This window comes from Nyctereutes procyonoides, unplaced genomic scaffold, assembly GCF_905146905.1.
Source record: "Nyctereutes procyonoides isolate TBG_1078 unplaced genomic scaffold, NYPRO_anot_genome, whole genome shotgun sequence".
Taxonomy (NCBI): domain Eukaryota; kingdom Metazoa; phylum Chordata; class Mammalia; order Carnivora; family Canidae; genus Nyctereutes; species Nyctereutes procyonoides.
Window position 1 is genome coordinate 9,043,964 of NW_026575031.1, and position 13,975 is coordinate 9,057,938.

The window sequence follows — 13,975 nt, forward strand, 5'->3', positions numbered from 1 at the left end:
TTTACTGGAAAAGAAAGATCAAAGGCAGGTCGGCTTGCAGAAGTTACTCTGCAGCCCTGAACGCACCTGTGACCAGCCTCCTTAGTTCCTTTTTCATTCGTTTTGCTCTTTCTGGGCCTCCCTGTTGCTTCTACTCTCTTCCTAAATCACCAGCATTCCCTTTATGCAGTGGCAATTGTTTAAGCTAAATTTCCAACCACTCCTGCCTTGTAAAACCTACTGATGTTTAATGGAAGGTTCAAGAGCTTGAGGACAGACAGATATGAGTTCAAATCTTGACCTAGCTACTACTAATTTATGACTTTGGGCAAATTACAAGTTTTCTTGGAATCTCAGTTTCTGCACAGTTAAAATTGGGATAATGGTATCTCTCAGGGGGTTGCTAGGATTAAATGACATAATGCAGGTCAAGTGCCTATCTATGAATGGGTGCCTGTCATAAAGCAAAAAAAATCCATGAATACCTATGATGATATTTTTATTAATACTTACCATATTTATTTCCTTTATTAAATGTAGCCCATATTCATTCTCTCATGATCCTATTTTAGTAACTACAGCTAATCAGATAAATCAAGTTACATTAAGATTAATGGTGTGAAGTGTTACTCCTATATTATTGAAGTTCTAACAATGTCTGTGTTTAACAAGATCTTCAATACCTAAAACCAAAGTAAGCACCTCCCTTCAACTATGTAGAAGTCCAGATTTGTATCTAGAGGACTGAAGAACTATTCCAATTCTGTATTTGTGACATCACAAGTCCTTGAAACACTCAAGGCCTCAGGTACATGCTCATTCTACTCTCCTTCAAAGGTATGCAATGGAAGGACTACTTTACCCTAAAAGTTCAGGGCTATAGTCCAAGGAAAAGCTTGTAGAAGAGTAAGATCAGCCATTGGTGAGCATCAAGGTAATCCTAGATCAGGGTTTTCTTTCTTTCTTTCTTTCTTTCTTTCTTTCTTTCTTTCTTTCTTTCTTTCTTTCTTTCTTCTTTCTTTTCTCTTCTTTTTTTTAGGATTTATTCTATTCATTCCAGAGAGAGACAAAGACAGAGAGCAGGGGGTGAGGGGAGGGTGGGGAGTGACAGAGGGAGAGAAGCAGACCCCTAGCTGAGTGTGGAGCCCAGTGTTTGACACCATAATCCCAAAATCACAACCTGAGGTGAAACCAAGAGTAGGACACCCAACTGACTGACCCACCTGGGTACCCCTAGGTCAAGGCTTCTTAACCTTGGCACTATTGATACTTTGGAGATAACTTTTTTTTTAGAGGTGAGGAGGGGAAGAGGGAGAGAGAATCTTAAGCAGGCTCCAAGCCCAGCACAGAGCCCAATGTGGGGCTGGATCTCAAAACCCTGAGATCATGACCTGAGCTGAAATCAGGAATTGAACGCTTAACCCACTGAGCCACCCAGGTGCTATTTGGAGATAATTCTTGTGCTGTCCCGTGTATTGTAGGGTGCTTAACAGCATCCCTGGACACTAGATGCCTGTAGTATCTCCCACCTTCATGTCCTTTACATGCCTTTACGTTACATCCTTTACATCCCCCACTCCAATCCCTGTCATCTTCAAAGGCCAAGATGCCTCTGGTTGAGAACCATGGCATTATACCATGGCATTATCCCAACCATAAATAAACTCAACCATACATTTTGTCCACTTCTGCCCAGAAGTGGAAGAAATGACTGCTGCTTTAGTAAGTCACACAGGAGGTTAGAATCTGGAGAGTTCACTTTTACCAATCTTATACAGGCCCTTGACACTGCTTAACAGTCCGACTACTTGCTCAAGGTCAACTTGTTCTATCACTTCTGTAACAATATTTCAAAACTGTCCACTTGCCTTAAAACTCCTAACTCCAGGGGCACCTGGGTGGCTCAGCGGTTGAGCATCTGCCTTTGGCCCAGGGTGTGATCCTGGAGTCCTGGGATCGAGTCCCACATTGGGCTCCCGGCATGGAACCTGCTTCTCCCTCTGCCTTTGTCTTTCCCTCTCTATCTGTGTCACTCATGAGTAAATAAATAAAATCTCAAAAAAAAAAACCCCACAAAAACAAAAAACCTCCCAACTTCTTTTCTATTAGATGACATCATCTCCTACTTCATAGAGAAAACAGAGGTCATCAGATGAGAACTTCTTTAACTTCCTGTTACTAAACATAAAACACCTACTTCCTCTTATAATTGAGGAGGTATCTTCAGGTATCTTCTCTCGCTCCCAAAACCATTATTTCTCCTCTGAAATATTTTTTTTTTAATTTCCAGCATTGTGCTCTATTCTTTGAGGCACCTAGAAGAGTTCCTGAACCTGTTTAAAAATCCTTCAATGGCTCTCTGAGGTCATAGCATAAAGTCCAGGCTCACTAGTCCAAAAGTGCAAAACCTTCCAAGATCGGACCCATTGCCGACTTGACTATTTAAAGCTTATTCTCCACTTCACCCGGAGATATACAATGAGCTGTAAGCCTCTAACTAGGATGAACTAGGAGGAATTTACAGAAGGCGCTATGTTCTTAATGGCACACGCTGTTCCCACGGGTTGGAAAAAACTATGGCCCTCCACCCCAGACTTCTGGGAGAACTACTTAGCCTTCCTGATTGAAAAGTCACTTCCTCTGGGAACCCTTCCAAACATCCCTAAGAATAAGGCTCTTCTTTCATTGTGCGCCAAGCCCGCCTCCAATGCCACGCACTGTATTCTATGCACTATAATTTGTTTCCATGTCGATCTCCAATCTAGACAGATTGAAAGGCCCCGGAAGGCAGGGAAGGCATTCTTTTCGCCTTCTTTTCTTCCAGGAAACGGTTTACCCTTAACAAACGTTTGTTGCACTTCGGGAGGGACCCGAATCATCCGGTTAACGGGTGAGTCCCCAGGCTCCCCGCCTGCGTGGCAGAGAGATTTAAACCCCTCAGCCGGTGATTGGCTCCAGCTCCAGCTGGTGTGTCCGCGCCCGCGCGGCCGAGGAAGTGCGCATGCGCGCGGGCCAGGCGCGCGCAGGCGCCGGGAGGACGCAGGTCCAGGTCCGGGCTGGGGGGTGCCCGAGCCGCTGCTGTGCGAGAGGAGTGGCCGGAACTGCTTGGTGAGCCTTCGGGAGGGGGGTTGAGGGAGCAACTCGGTTGGGGATTGGGATCCAGTCCCCAGATGCAAGAGTATTCCCGTGACGGTTTAAAACTTGGTGAGGTCGGTCTAAAGGGGAGGGTGGGGGGTGCTCTGGCCCGGACTGGGCAGGTCGGGCCCGAAGCAAGGACCGGAGCTGCCAGGAAACCACCGCGGGGCGGGCGGAGGAAGGGCGGCAGGATGGTCGTTGGTTGAACCCCGCCTCAAAACCAAAGCGGAGGTAAACTCCCACTCCCCCACCCCTGCAGTGTTGCTGTGATCGGGATTCATTGTATGTGACCACAGTGATCGAATGACTCTGAGCTAGAGTTTGGAGGTGTCTGAGGTGCGTGGCATTGCAGAGTCCCTGCTCTCTGGGAAAGTCCATCCGTATTCGCGGCTTTACTGTAGACGCACGAAGGATCCCTGAAACACTGGATTTTACAATTCCAGGCTGGAGTTGTTGGTTGGGGGGGGGAGGGGCGGGATGTCCTGGAAAGTGCTGTTTCATCGCATCCTTTTTTTCATCTTTAGTCACCACCATTTTAGGAAAGGTAGGTAAGGGTAGAGGAAACCGAAAGACATCAAAGTTGGGAAAAGGAGATGAAAAGGGAGTATCATTTTTGCCTTTTGCCAGTCATCTTCAGGGAGCAGGGGGCAACTGAGGAGGGGTGTTTGGATACTGGCAGCTTCTGACAGCATTCCCTCAGCCGTGTGAAATAACGTAGCTTCTCAGTAACAGGTATTTCAAGAGCTGAGAGCAGTATTACTCCCTCTGCCCTTATGTCCTTAAGACTGGCTTTCTGATGTGCCAGTAAAAAATACAGCAGATACGACCAAAAAGAAATGGTTCTCCAGCGTTCTTGCCTAGCCTGGAAAATCCCAGACTTGAAATTCATGGCGCATCATTAGCTAGAATACTTTGAGACGTAAACTTAAAATAGTTCATAGTAAGATTTCGAAAAAACTAATGTTCTTCCCCCATCACAGTTGATGCCTAATGCATCTAATGGTCTGCTGTCATTCGTTCCTTTGGCAAGAGATAATGAGAAAGACACATTCGTATAAATATTAGCAAGTATTAGGAAGAACACCTCTGCTCACATTATCATGCTTTTTTTTTGACAGGTCATGTGAAAGTAAATAGAATGGTCATATAACAGCCTACAGCTCAAATATTTATCTTATTACTAGGCTGTTTTGTTTTGTTTTGTTTTGTTTTGTTTTGTTAGGTGCTTGTGGTTATTCTAGTTCCAGGATAGCAATGCCTTATTGTGCCATAATTAACAGTATGGCACTCTTTCCTTTAAACAGTAGTATTTCTGTATGCATCTTAGTGTTTGTTGCTTTTATTTTAAATGAGCTTTAGCATAGTAATAGGATCACTTAACTGAAGGTCACATCACTTCTAATCATTCAGAACACAACCTTAAGCCAAGAAGGAAGGAAGCAAGCAGGCAAGCAAACAAACAAAAAACAGGCCCTGTGGTTCATGGGACAGCTGTCAGTATTTCACTCCTAGTGAACCATACCACCATCATAAATTTTGCCTTTTAGAAGATTGTGTTATTTTGTTTCATGTTTTTAAAACTTTTTTTTTTTTTTTTTTGCCAAACTAATGGTTGCTCCTTTTTTTTTTTTTTTTTATTTATTTATGATAGTCACAGAGAGAGAGAGAGAGAGGCAGAGACATAGGCAGAGGGAGAAGCAGGCTCCATGCACCGGGAGCCCGATGTGGGACTTGATCCCAGGTCTCCAGGATCGCGCCCTGGGCCAAAGGCAGGCGCCAAGCCGCTGCGCCACCCAGGGATCCCTGTTTCATGTTTTTAATAGATTTGTTTTCAACACTACTTTCTTCCAGAGTGATAACCTGTGAAGTCATGGTTTTTATGTATACCTTTTCCTAGTATGCATTATAGTAAATATGTAACTTAAATAACCATTGCTTACATAACAGCTGAAATGATCTAGTGTTCTTGCTCTGCACTCTGGAAAATACTGCTTTGGAACTAACCTACTCATTTTTGAAATAAAGTGAAGATTGGACTAGGCTAGTGGACTTCAAAATTCTGTGAACTCAGTGGTGGCATTATTCACTGTTGTGACACGATTCTAGCAAATTTACTTATCTTGTTTCACCAGATGAAAGTAGATTAGAATAGCAAAAGGGAAAAAGAGGATGTTTGCTCTTCTGACATTTTTGTGAAATCAGCTGCCTTTTTTTTCCCTTCTGAATTAAGTTGCTTTTTCTCTCTTGCTTTGGTTCCTGTCTTAAAGCATTCTGGAAGTCAGTTTTTTTAGTTGTGTTTGTTCTTAGTGTTATGTATTTTTTAGTGTTTATAATATTTGATGTTGCTTGCTTTCAGTAGTGCTGAACTTTTTTATTATAGTGCTATATTTGGATTCCGGTTCTGTAGATTGAGAGAAGACCAGATGACAAAGACTGGTCTTTTCTTTCTTGTGGATAGAGCCTTGAAACAGATGGATCCAGTGCCTCCAACAACTGGAGGAAGTGGATTGTAGAGCCAGGAAACAGCATGTACTGTTCCTTTTGTAATATTACTGGTGGAGGTGGTGTTCCGTTTGCACTCATTTAAATTCACTGACAATTTTGATTTTGATTCCAATTTAGGTTGTATTGCTACTAATATATTTAAATCACTGATAAGTATATTTCTGTGGAATCCCCCCTTTGTCTTAATTTTTGTGAGATCTGTAACTTGGATTTAAATTTATTTGAGCAATGCTTTGACAATTGAGTTTACCTTTAGATGGCCTCTTAAACTTATAAAATAAAATCCAAACTTCTTGGTAGAGAATACAAGCCCTTCAAAACCTGTCTTCTGTGTCTGCCTTTTAAAGCCACCCTGCCCACTCTGTATACATATATAATATAGTCTGGCATGATTACTGAGGTCTTACATTGTGACACTTTTTTGATAGTCTAAAATCACAATTTTTTTAAGGTTGATCATGCTTGGATTTCGATTCTCAAAATCACAAGAGATGTTTAGTAATTATGAAAAATTATAATAGAAATAGATAGGAATCATAAAAATTATAATTCCTCTTTAGATGGTATTCCACTGAAATCTCCTAAATAAAACCCTCATGGGGATCCCTGGGTGGCGCAGTGGTTTGGCGCCTGCCTTTGGCCCAGGGCGGGATCCTGGAGACCCGGGATCGAATCCCACGTCGGGCTCCCGGTTCATGGAGCCTGCTTCTCCCTCTGCCTACGTCTCTGCCTCTCTCTCTCTCTGTATGACTATCACAAAAAAATAAAAAATAAATAAATAAATAAATAAATAAAACCCTCATTAAGCAGCCACAGATCAGCCTTGGGAGCCAGTGCTTCCCAGGTGATGATAGCAGCCCTGTCAGAGGTGGCAGGGGTACAGCAACAAGGGACAGAGTTTTGGGATCATCAGGGGCTTTGTGGACTTACCCTCAGCATGGAGAGCGCCACCCCACCTCACCCAGCGTGGACGTGCTTCTACTCTGGGAGTACGTGATTCTGCCCCCCTGACACCTGCACACAAACCCGTGGACAGCCTAGTCGTGGAGTGACATAGCACAGGATAATGTGTTGTTTTAAAATCTGAACTGATGTTGCTTTGTTCTTCGGATTCCACACCTGATGGTGGAATGTGTCCTTTTCAGGACACATGTTCCTTGCACACTCTTTTTCTCTCGAGATTTTCTTTCACCCCCTTCACATATCTTTTCTCATGACCTCCTGGAACTGGATTGGGGCAATGCATGGACAGAACAGACACTGTTTGCTCTTGCACAAGAGCTCATGGGAGCTGAAAAATCTTGCTGCTTTCCACTGTATCTTGTTTTCATTATTTATAAATGTTGCTTTAAACTGGAAAAAAAAAAAGAAGAAAAATAAAACTCTATCACTTTATTCAGTCTCCCTTGTCTGAGAGATTAATCCTGAGATGAAACTCCGTGAGACAAGAACCTTGCTCTTCCACTTCAGCTCCAGGGGAAATAGCTATACTGTGGATTATCTGAGACCTATGAACCCATCGGGCTGTAGAGATCAATAAAGATTGAACACTACATACCAGCCAAGGTTTAAATGCTTAGGATGAATTAACTCAATCCTTAAAATGCTCAAAATAAACATTATATTCTCATCTAATGAAAAAAACCCTGAAGCACAGAGAAGTAAATTTTTTTTAACATTTTTTAAAATTTTTATTTATTTATGATAGTCACAGAGAGAGAGAGAGAGGCGCAGAGACATAGGCAGAGGGAGAAGCAGGCTCCATGCAGTGGGAGCCCGATGTGGGATTCGATCCTGGGTCTCCAGGATCGCGCCCTGGGCCAAAGGCAGGCGCCAAACCGCTGCGCCACCCAGGGATCCCCAGAGAAGTAAATTAAGCAACAGTCAGGATTTAAAAACATGTCTCCAAGTATTGGGCACTTAACCACTACACTGTATTGCATTTTGTATGAAGAAGAATGTCATTTTTTTTTTAATTTCTTTATTTGAGAGAGAAGGAGCATGAGCAGGGGGAGGGGCAGAGGGAGAGGGATAACTAGACCCTGCTGAGGATGGAACCTGCCATGGGGCTTGATCCCAGGACCCTGAGATCATGATCTTGGCCAAAATCAGATGTGTCACCTACTGAGCCACCCAGCCACCCCAAGAATGCCACTATATTAACCTACCATGGAGAATATTCTTTTCCAGGGACCTGAGTTCTCTATCTCTGGCATCTGTTTCCTAGTATCATAATGTTTGAGAAGCTAACCAGAAAGGTTCTAAGTGAATTTGGAATCAGAGCCAAATACTTGGATGACTTGGGTTAATATTTCATTCAGGCAAGGTAAAGCCTTGCTAGTTGATCCTGCCTCTCACACTTGATGTCTTCCTTGGCATGTACCATACTTAATTAAGTCTGCTAGATTGTATGTCTCTCCTACTTGGAGAATGAATACTGCATTCTTGAGCCTCTTGCTTAACTCTTACAGAGCATCTCTTTTCTGTTTTCATAGCCTTTCTTTTAGATGCTGCTAATATAATTGATTATAACCACATGTAGATCTACCTTCCCAGGATTATATTCTGGGCACTTAGAGTAGAATTATGGAAATTCCAGGGTTGAGCAGGATTTGAAAACTATGTGTTGGACTTCAGCAATTAAGTTATAAACAGTACTTCTTTAAAACTGAAGTGTAATTTTGATCTTTTTGGTTCTTGATTTTAGTGGTATTTTCTCAGCAGTATGGTTTCTGTCTTGAATCATGTGCTTCAGTACTCTTTGAAACCAAGGCGTTTAATAGATATGATACAGTGGTATACTTCTTACACTTGAATAGTTTTTGAGTTTTATAAGAATGGTAACATTATTCTCATAGAAGGAAGTAGAAAGGAAGCGAGAGAGGAAGTAAAAAGAGGAAACTAACCTTAACATAAATAAAGCTCCATCTAAATGTCTTTAGAAAGAATTAAATTTCCTAATCAGAGCAGGGACTCTTTTTGGTGTAACCTAGACTATTTTGAGTATTGTACACCTGTACTTTTTGTCCATGGGCGTCCTTCCTTCCTTTTGTCCTCCCTTCTTTTTGTTTTTTTAAGAAGATGTATTTATTTTATTTATTTGAGAGAGAGGGAGAGACAGCAAGAGAGCATACAAGCAGGGGGAGCAGCAGAGGGAAAGGTAGAAGGGAGCCTGATGCAGAGCTTGAACCCAGGACCCCAGGAGCATGACCCAAGCTGCTGAAGGCAGATGCTTACCTGACTAAACCACCCAGGTGCCCCTCCTTCCTTCCTTCTTTATGTGTGAACATTTTTTTTTTCTTAAGGCTCCGTGCCCAGCATGGAACCCAACTTGGGGGCTTGAGTTCACGAACCTGAGATCAAGACCCAAGCTGAAATCAAGAGTCAGATGCTTAACTGACTGAGCCACCAAGGCACCCCTGTGTGTGAACATTTTTAATGTTTCGTATTAAAATGAGATCTAAGGGGGGATCCCTGGGTGGCGCAGTGGTTTGGCGCCTGCCTTTGGCCCAGGGCACGATCCTGGAGACTGGGGATCGAATCCCACGTCGGGCTCCTGGTGCATGGAGCCTGCTTCTTCCTCTGCCTGTGTCTCTGCCTCTCTCTCTCTCTCTCTCTCCTCTCTCTCTCTCTGTGACTATCATAAATAAAAAAAAATTTAAAATGAGATCTAGGGACACCTGGGTGGCTCAGCGGTTGAGCGCATCTGCCTTCAGCTCAGGGCATGACCCTGGAGTACCAGGATCAAGTCCCACATTGGGCTCTCTGCGTGGAGCTTGCTTCTCCCTCTGCTTATGTTGCTGCCTCTCTCTGTGTCTCTCATGAATAAATAAATACAATCCTTATTTTGAAAAATGAGATCTAAGAGCAACAAACATATTCCTAAAGAAAAACTAAATTCTTTTACTCTATAAGTGATGGCCTATGTCTGAATTTCTACTTTGTTCTCTATTGTCCTTCTATTCTTTGTTTATTCTCCATTATTCATCTTTTGAGTCTTCAAGAAAGAGCTACTATTATGACATGAGATGTAGCTGTGAGGTGGGGATGACTAGCAAGGTTCACCCTGCTTGAGTAAAATATTCACTCCAACAATCCAAAGTATTTTGGCTCTGATTCTAAGTTCACCCGGTAACTTTTGGATTAGCCTCTCAAAACAGTCAGATACCACAGACAGTGAACGTAAATAACATGAGTCTTTACTGGGGGCTAAACCCTTCACATACATCAATTAATTTCTGAGACGACATTGGGAGATAGAACTGTTATCCTAATGTACAAGGAAACAGACTTGAATAGGTTAGGTAAATTGCCTAGGTATCAGAGCTAGGATGAACTCTCAGGGTCTGTTTGACCTCAGGGTCTATGTTATTAACCACTACATTATGCTCAAACAACACAATTTATTAAATTATCTCACCTAATCTAGAAGTAGGAAGTTTAGTTACAGGAGAATTAATAACAAATCATTTTCAGCCCAACCTGGCCTTAACATTAGTTGATATGGTCTTAGCCTTAAGCTAGGAAGACTTTAGTATTGTAGAGAGGCAAGATTGAAAACCTGGAAACTGTATATGTTTAGATGCAATGGAGAAGATTTTCCATATCCTAAATAAAATATACATTTAAAAAGAAAGGATAGTTTTCCTGATATCAGAATATGTTCCCTTATTTAATAGCTAAATGCTTAAAAAAACGTTCGTGGACTGAATTAAGAAGGAGATATTCGGGGATAGGATCTCTTTCTGCTAAACTTTCAGGCTACACAGACTGCTGAATCTCCATAAATATTTTTTTTTAATATTTTTTTTAAATTTTTATTTATTTATGATAGTCACAGAGAGAGAGAGAGAGGCAGAGACATAGGCAGAGGGAGAAGCAGGCTCCATGCACCGGGAGCCCGACGTGGGATTCGATCCCGGGTCTCCAGGATCGCGTCCTGGGCCAAAGGCAGGCGCCAAACCGCTGCGCCACCCAGGGATCCCCAATCTCCATAAATATTAAGGGAACTCTCACCTGTCTCTGGTCAGTCACCATAGCTAGATTTCACTATATTCTCTTCTGACAACCTTGCCCTAGTTTTCTTCTTCAGGTGGGTCCCGGTCTGGTGTGCCCTCTTAAGACCACAGAACTCTGCAAACAACTGCTTTGTCCTCGGTTACCATCAAGTCGGTTACCATCAAGTCGGTTCCCACCTCCCCCTCCTCCAGAATGGATTGTATATTATGGAAAGAACCTAATAGCTAGAAGTGCTGCATTTTATTCTCTTAGCATAAAGAAGTTGGACTGGATGATCTCCAAGATTTATTTTTCAGAGACTATTCTCTGAGATAAGAATTGAGCAGAGGGCAGCCCCGGTGGCGCAGCGGTTTAGCGCCGCCTGCAGCCCAGGGTTTGATCCTGGGGACCCTGGATCGAGTCCCGCGTCGGGCTCCCTGCATGGAGCCTGCTTCTCCCTCTGCCTGTGCCTCTGCCTCTCTCTTTCTCTGTGTGTCTCTATGAATAAATAAATAAAATCTTAAAAAAAAAAAAAGAATTGAGCAGAAACTTTGTTCCCAGATAACTGATTGAGCAGAAGTTTCTGTAGGTAAGTAGTTTCCAAGTCATGTTCCATGGAACCTGGTTCTTTGGAATTAATAAAAGTATTATTTGAGGGAGAGATTTTATGGTCATCTGTATTTGAGTGGGAGAGCCAAAATTAAACAGATTTCTTTATTGCTTCAGGACTTCTGATTTCCACCCAAGAATTTAATTAGCCGACCAATCTATAATATAAGGACAAATGTACAAAATAGGAGATGAAGAGGTATAAGAGCAAAATATCTTCATTGTAGAAAGTTCATGGATGATATCCACAAAGTTAGAAAATATCAAGAAACAACACTATAAGCATATGATTTAGGAATTTGAGGTTAAACACTGGAACAGCTAGTACTGTTGAAAATTCTGCCTCTTGGCTCCTTGAATCAGGAATTGGTTTGGCACAAGGGGAGGCAGGGGAATTGCTATTTATTACTGCTGTAGAACTATTTGACATCTCAAACTATGTACTTATATATATTTGATTAAGATTAAATATGAAAGAATATAAAGTCTTCAAAAATAGTCTTAAATGGCTGAATAGTATTCCATCATGTAGTTGTACCATAATTATTCAGTCAAGTCCCCTGTCATTGGTTATTTAGATTGCTTCAAATTTTTTTAACATTATAAACAATACTGGAACTAATGTATTTTTGTTTGTATCTGATTGCTGAAAGAAAAAAGCCAAAGAGTAGGAATAATTTAAGATTTTCTTGTATACATTACATCATCTATTGAGAGTTTGGATTTTTAAAATCAGCATTTTACTATCCTAAACAGTGGTTAAGAAACTTTATAATTTTATAGGAATGAGAATTGAAATACCCACAGACATCCTGGATGCCAAAAAAAAAAGAATGCTATTTATATCACTATTTCTTTTTTTTTTTTTTTAAGATTTTATTTATTCATGATAGACATAGAGAGAGAGAGAGAGGCAGAGACACAGGCAGAGGGAAAAGCAGGCTCCACACCGGGAGCCAATCCTGGGTCCGACTTGGGACTCAATCCTGGGTCTCCAGGATCGTGCCCTAGGCCAAAGGCAGGCGCCAAACTGCTGATCCACCCAGGGATCCCCTTATATCACTATTTCTTGTATCATTTGGAGCTTGCAACATTTTTTATCTTCTAGAGTTTTTCATTATCACAGGCTTATAGCTATTGCATAGACTGTCCTGTACAGAAGTTGTAGAGTAATAGAGTATTCTGAAACCTATCCACAAAACCAGTGTATGAGGTTTTTTTCTTTTTTAATATTTAATTATTTAAAAATTTTGGGCAACCCCGGTGGTGCAGCGGTTTGGCGCCGCCTGCAGCCTGGGGTGTGATCCTGGAGACCTGGGATCGAGTCCCACATCGGGCTCCCTGCATGGAGCCTGCTTCTCCCTCTGCCTGTGTCTCTGCCTCTCTCTCTCTGTGTCTATGAATAAATAAATAAAATCTTTAAAAAAATTTTTTTTATTTATTTTTTTAAGATTTATTTATTTATTTATGATAGACAGAGAGAGAGAGAAAGAGGCAGAGACACAGGAGGAGGGAGAAGCAGGCTCCATGCTGGGAGCCTGACGTGGGACTCTATCCCGGGACTCCAGGATTGTGCCCTGGGCCAAAGGCAGGCGCTAAACCGCTGAGCCACCCAGGGATCCCCATTTAAAAATTTTAAAGTACTGGTCTTTTGTTCTTTTTTTCCCCCAAAAAACATGTATTTATTTATTTGAGGGCCTGTGCACGAGTTGGGGGAGGGGCAAAGGGAGAAACTCTTCAAGCAGGCTCCCCAATGAGCCTAGAGTGGGAGGCAGGGCTGGATCTCACAACCCATGAGATCATGACCTGAACCGAAACCAAGAGCTGGATGCTTAACCAACTGTACCACCCGGGGGCCCCAAACCAATGTAAGTTTATAACTTTTTGGTAGTGGGGAGAGGGTTTGGATTAAATAGGTGATGGGGATTAAGGAGTGTATTTTTCATGATGAGCACCAGATGATTTATGGAAGTACTGAATCACTATGTTGTATACCTGAAACTCAGCTAACACTGTATGTTAGCTGACTGGAATTAAAATAAAAACTTAAAAGAAGTAAAAAGTCCTTTTAAAGAATATGTAGTAAGTACATTATTGTGTAAAGCAAATAAAAATCATCTAAGGGATCCCTGGGTGGCGCAGCGGTTTGGCTCCTGCCTTTGGCCCAGGGCACGATCCTGGAGACGCGGGATCGAATCCCACGTCGGGCTCCTGGTGCATGGAGCCTGCTTCTCCCTCTGCCTGTGTCTCTGCCTCTCTCTCTCTGTCTCTCTCTGTGACTATCATAAATAAATAAAATTTAAAAAAAATCATCTAAAATGTTCTTAAACTTTGTCATTCCATCTCATCTAAGCTGGAGTGGACATTTACATTTTTGGCCTTTAGTTTTTAAGCTATACATATATTTTTTAAAACATTTTATTTATTCATGAGAGACACAGAAAGAGAGGCAGAGACACAGGCAGAAGGAGAAGCAGGCTCCATGCAGGGAGCCCAACATGGGACTTGATCCCGGGACTCCAGGATCATGCCCTGGGCCGAAGGCAGGCGCCAAACCGCTGAGCCACCCAGAAATCCCCTCGTACTTGGATCTTAATAAAGAAGTAGATCGGGTGTATTTCTTAACATGGTTGTTATATCCTTTTTGTTTTTTTTTTTTTAAGATTTTATTGATTTATTTATGAGAGACACGGAGAGAGAGGCAGAGACATAGGCAGAGGGAGAAAGCAGACTTCCTGCATGGAGCTTG

General features: G+C 42.1%; 1 protein-coding gene across 1 annotated transcript in view; it reads left to right on the plus strand.

Moving 5' to 3' along the window:
- The first annotated feature begins 3,006 nt into the window (after positions 1–3,006).
- Positions 3,007–13,975, plus strand: part of SNAP23 (synaptosome associated protein 23) — a 38,821-nt gene continuing 27,852 nt past the window's right edge. Inside the window, exon 1 of the mRNA XM_055316623.1 lies at positions 3,007–3,087. The gene's annotated coding sequence lies outside the window, so the exon portion shown is untranslated. The remainder of the gene's footprint in view (positions 3,088–13,975) is intronic.